Source organism: Coregonus clupeaformis, chromosome 24, assembly GCF_020615455.1.
Source record: "Coregonus clupeaformis isolate EN_2021a chromosome 24, ASM2061545v1, whole genome shotgun sequence".
NCBI classification, from domain to species: Eukaryota; Metazoa; Chordata; class Actinopteri; order Salmoniformes; family Salmonidae; genus Coregonus; species Coregonus clupeaformis.
In genome coordinates this window covers 12,996,713-13,002,731 of record NC_059215.1, presented here as the reverse complement: position 1 = coordinate 13,002,731, position 6,019 = coordinate 12,996,713, and positions in this window count along the sequence as shown.

Genomic DNA, 6,019 nt, shown 5'->3' with positions numbered 1-6,019 from the left:
AAACATGGAGGTGGAAACATTATGCTTTGGGGGTGTTTTTCTGCTAAGGGGACAGGACAACTTCACCGCATCAAAGGGACGATGGACGGGGCTATGTGCCGTCAAATCTTGGGTGAGAACCTCCTTCCCTCAGCCAGGGCATTGAAAATGGGTCGTGGATGGGTATTCCAGCATGACAATGACCCAAAACACACGGCCAAGGCAACAAAGGAGTGGCTCAAGAAGAAGCACATTAAGGTCCTGGAGTGGCCTAGCCAGTCTCCAGACCTTAATCCCATAGAAAATCTGTGGAGGGAGCTGAAGGTTTGAGTTGCCAAATGTCAGCCTCGAAACCTTAATGACTTGGAGAAGATCTGCAAAGAGGAGTGGGACAAAATCCCTCCTGAGATGTGTGCAAACCTGGTGGCCAACTACAAGAAACGTCTGACCTCTGTGATTGCCAACAAGGGTTTAGCCACCAAGTACTAAGTAATGTTTTGCAGAGGGGTCAAATACTTATTTCCCTCATTAAAATGCAAATCAATTTATAACATTTTTGACATGTTTTTCTGGATTTTGTTGTTGTTATTCTGTCTCTCACTGTTCAAATAAACCTACCATTAAAATTATAGACTGATCATGTCTTTGTCAGTGGGCAAACGTACAAAATCAGCAGGGGGTCAAAAACTTTTTACCCCCTCACTGTACATGCCTGTAATGTTCCAATGTCTATTTTCAGAGATTAATCATGTTTCCGTGACACATTTTCACTCTAAACTGTTCTGGATTTGGGTGTAATTGGCTCACATTGAATGTGTAAGATTAATTCTGCCGACTGATTTAAGCAGATTGCGCAAATGTATTGGAGATCTGCTTTTCAACCACTTGTAATATAACATCCACCATACCTAACAGTTGAATTACTGCCTTGAGTAAATTTACAAAGTGACGTTCACAACAGTGCAAGACTATCTGGGTCGTGGTGTTCTATAGGCAGGACACCTGTAGCTCTCAGTAATATCAGGCTCAACTTAGTGTGTTTTGTTGCAAATAAAAGTGTAATTAAGAATATTTTTAGAGTTGGATGTCTATTGTATAGCCTACAGTAAATTTGAATTAGCTTTATTCTGGTCAATGTACCCTACTAAGCAGAGCAGTGTTCAATTAAAAAACCAAACAAGACAACCACATTTTTCATGCTTTTTACTTTCCATGTTTTCAAAATGGAATGCAAATCATGTTCCAGAATGTCATCTTTCATTTGATCTCTGAAACCATTATTTCCAACAGAGGAGCACATTGAATTAACAAAATGAAGTATTCATGTGTTTTGAAGTATACTGTAGTGGCTCTATTCAATCTGTATCGCTGAAGCGTTACACATTGCGCAATATAAATGTAAAGGTAATTTCCGATTGGTCAACATGCAGCGTTTACTGTGAATGCAGTCTCTGCTAAAGCTGGAACAATGTCTTTAAATTTACATCACGCTCCCTATACGCTGTACTTGTCTCTTTGGTTTCAGTGTGTCTGTAACCTGTTAAATTCAGTGTGGAACCACTTTAAACTGGTATGTTGTGGTCAGCCAGTTATGAAACACATTTTTTGCACTTGTTTGATTAACTTAATGTACCAATCAATTAAACAGCAATCATTTTAACATGAACCAGCATCCTGTCTTTGGCCATGCATAACTCTTGTTACTGTTACATTATGCTGTGTTTGGGTCATGGCAGTCCTTGGTTCTTGACCTCTATTTACACATCTCAGATTGGTCTGTTATCTTGCCAAAACTATGAAAATGCTCTGGTTGTGAATATTTTTTACTAGACATGCCACCAGGGGTTTCTTCACAGTCCCAATCTCCAGAGCAGACTATGTTAAACACACAGTACTTACTATATAGATCCATGACTACATGGAACTGTCTTCCACATCAAGTAACTCGAGCGAGCAGTAAAATCAGATTAAAAAAACCGATAACACCTCATGGCACAACGTAGACACAAACGCGCTTACGCACACACACACACTCACTCTACAAACACACACACACACACATTGTGGTATTGTGGATTTTTATATTGTAGCTTTTTAATATAGTAATGTCTTGTATGATGTACTGTTTTAAATATGTTGTGATTTAATTGTTTAAACCCTGTTTGGACCCCAGGAAGAGTAATGGGGATCTTAAATACTAAAATATTCAATCTCTATCGCTGAAGCATGATACATTTTAAAGGTGCCCACCAGAGGGCAATGCCGCCCCACATTTCGAAGTAATTCCTGCCCTAGTTCAGAAATGCTTGTTTAGGTTCCACCCTCCGATCAATATCTTGCTAATCTTATCTAGCAAGCTAATGTTATGTTATACAACGGGTGGACCTAATCCTGAATGCTACTTATACATATTCATGAATTGGGGGTGGGAAAGAAAGTGGTGGTGGTTTCCACATGGAGTGGAGAACCATCAACAAATAGGGAACTGACAGCTGTCAGTGTAGCTAGCTAGCATGTTAACCTTCGCTAGCTATCTTGCTAACCTTATCTAGCTAGCTAATGTTATCTGTTACATAAGTCTAATCCTGAATGCTGATTGGTTAAAACCGCATTCCAGCCGGTGTCTATTCCACAAGTCAGCCTGTGCACATGGTTCTCACAGGGGAAGTGAAACGATAGGCTACAATGACTTTGCTCATGATGCAGATCGCAAATGACGTAACAACACCCTGAGCGCATCGGACACACAACACCACTACAAATGTAACAACAGCACAAAAAAATAGATAGACAAGTTCCTTTAATTTTCTTTTGCGGGTGCCTGTTCATTACAGGATAGACACTTGTGTTTTCTAGCTGCACCAATCAATATAGCGAAGCAAGACTTTAGTGGTTAAAACCCTTCATTTGGGGCGACGGTGGGAGTGGCATGGCAAAATGCAATCATGGTATGCAATTATACCATTTATAAAATGGTAAGATATACAGCTGTGGAAAAAATTAAGAGACCACTGCAAATTTTTCTTAAATCAGCATCTCTACATGTATGACAGCCATTCCATTCCAGTGTCTGTTGAATTCCAACACAGGCACACCTCATTCTACTGAATTAGGTACTGATTAGGTGATCACATGAACCAAATCTTATTTAATGAGGAAAAGTATAAAAACCACTGCTGTGGTCATGACTATCCTCTTGCAATAGGACCAGCTGGATGGCAAAAACAGTGCTAATAGTACCTCAAAAGTAATATTAATCAAAAAATAACTATTGACCATGCCAAAAAAGTTGAAAAGGAAAGTTTTGAGTGAGGAAAAGAAGGGTTCAATTCTGGCTTTACTGGCAGAGGGATACAGTGAGCGTCATGTTGCTTCCATCCTTAACATTTCAAAGATGGCGGTTCATAAGAACAAGGTCAAGCAGCAGACATTGGAGACAACAAAGCTACAGACTGGCAGAGGGCGAAAACGACTCTCCACTGTGAAATTTGGTGGAGGATCGGTGATGATCTGGGGGTGCTTCAGCAAGGCTGGAATCGGGCAGATTTGTCTTTGTGAAGGACGCATGAATCAAGCCACGTACAAGGTTGTCCTGGAAGAAAACCTGCTTCCTTTTGCTCTGACTTTGTTCCCCAACTCTGAGGATGGGTTTTTCCAGCAGGACAATGCGCCATGCCACACAGCCAGGCCAATCAAGGTGTGGATGGAGGACCACCAGATCAAGACCCTGTCATGGCCAGCCCAATCTCCAGACCTGAACCACATTGAAAACTTCTGGAATGTGATGAAGAGGAAGATGGATGGGCACAAGCCATCAAACAAAGCCGAGCTGCTTGAATTTTTGCGCCAGGAGTGGCATAAAGTCACCCAACATCAATGTGAAAGACTGGTGGAGAGCATGCCAAGACGCATGAAAGCTGTGATTGAAAATCAGGGTTATTCCATTTCTGAACTCTTCCTAAATTAAAACATTACTATTGTGTTGTTTAAAAATGAACATGAACTTATTTTATTTGCATTATTCGAGGTCTGACAACACTGCATCTTTTTTGTTATTTTGACCAGTTGTCATTTTCTGCAAATAAATGCTCTAAATGACAATATTTTTATTTGGAATTTGGGAGAAATGTTGTCAGTAGTTTATAGAATAAAACAAAAATGTTATTTTTACCCAAACACATACCTATAAATAGTAAAACCAGAGAAACTGATAATTTTGCAGTGGTCTCTTAATTTTTTCCGCAGCTGTATATGGACAAGCAATGACAGAGCGGCATGGACTAAGATACAGTAGAATATTATAGAATTGAATACAGTATATACATATGAGATGAGTAGTGCAAGATACAGTGAGGGAAAAAAGTATTTGATCCCCTGCTGATTTTGTACGTTTGCCCACTGACAAAGACATGATGAGTCTATATTTTTTAATGGTAGGTTTATTTGAACAGTGCGAGACAGAATAACAACAACAAAATCCAGAAAAACGCATGTCAGAAATGTTATGAATTGATTCGCATTTTAATGAGGGAAATAAGTATTTGACCCCTCTGCAAAACATGACTTAGTACTTGGTGGCAAAACCCTTGTTGGAAATCAGAGGTCAGACGTTTCTTGTAGTTGGCCACCAGGGTTGCACACATCTCAGGAGGGATTTTGTCCCACTCCTCTTCTCCAAGTCATTAAGGTTCCGAGGCTGACGTTTGGCAACTCGAACCTTCAGCTCCCTCCACAGATTTTCAATGGGATTAAGGTCTGGAGACTGGCTAGGCCACTCCAGGACCTTAATGTGCTTCTTCTTGAGCCACTCCTTTGTTACCTTGGCCGAGTGTTTTGGGTCATTGTCATGCTGGAATATCCATCCACGACCCATTTTCAATGCCTTGGCTGAAGGAAGGAGGTTCTCACCCAAGATTTGGCCCCGTCCATCGTCCCTTTGATGCGGTGAAGTTGTCCTGTCCCCTTAGCAGAAAAACACCCCCAAAGCATAATGTTTCCACCTCCATGTTTGACGGTGGGGATGGTGTTCTTGGGGTCATAGGCAGCATTCCTCCTCCTCCAAACTCGGTGAGTTGAGTTAATGCCAAAGAGCTCGATTTTGATCTCATCTGACCACAACACTTTCACCCAGTTCTCCTCTGAATCATTCAGATCATTGGCAAACTTCAGACGGCCCTGTATATGTGCTTTCTTGAGCAGGTGGACCTTGCGGGCGCTGCAGGATTTCAGTCCTTCACGGTGTAGTGTGTTACCAATTGTTTTCTTGGTGACTATGATCCCAGCTGCCTTGAGATCATTGACAAGATCCTCCCGTGTAGTTCTGGGCTGATTCCTCACCGTTCTCATGATCATTGCAACTCCACGAGGTGAGATCTTGCATGGAGCCCCAGGCCGATGGAGATTGACAGTTCTTTTGTGTTTCTTCCATTTGCGAATAATCGCACCAACTGTTGTCACCTTCTCACCAAGCTGCTTGGCGATGGTCTTGCAGCCCATTTCAGCCTTGTGTAGGTCTACAATCTTGTCCCTGACATCCTTGGAGAGCTCTTTGGTCTTGGCCATGGTGGAGCTTTTGGAATCTGATTGATTGATTTGCTTTTGTGGACAGGTGTCTTTTATACAGGTAACAAACTGAGATTAGGAGCACTCCCTTTAAGAGTGTGCTCCTAATCTCAGCTCTTTACCTGTATAAAAGACACCTGGGAGCCAGAAATCTTTCTGATTGAGAGGGGGTCAAATACTTATTTCCCTCATTAAAATGCTAATCAATTTATAACATTTTTGACATGCATTTTTCTGGATTTTGTTGTTGTTATTCTGTCTCTCACTGTTCAAATAAACCTACCATTAAAATTATAGACTGATCATGTCTTTGTCAGTGGGCAAACGTACAAAATCAGCAGGGGATCAAATACTTTTTTCCCTCACTGTATTTGTAAGGGTTTAAGGTGCCAAGCAAAATTTATTCAGCCTCCTGAGGTTGAAGTGGCTCTGTTGCGCCTTCTTCACCACACTGTCTGTGTGGGTGGACCATTTCAGT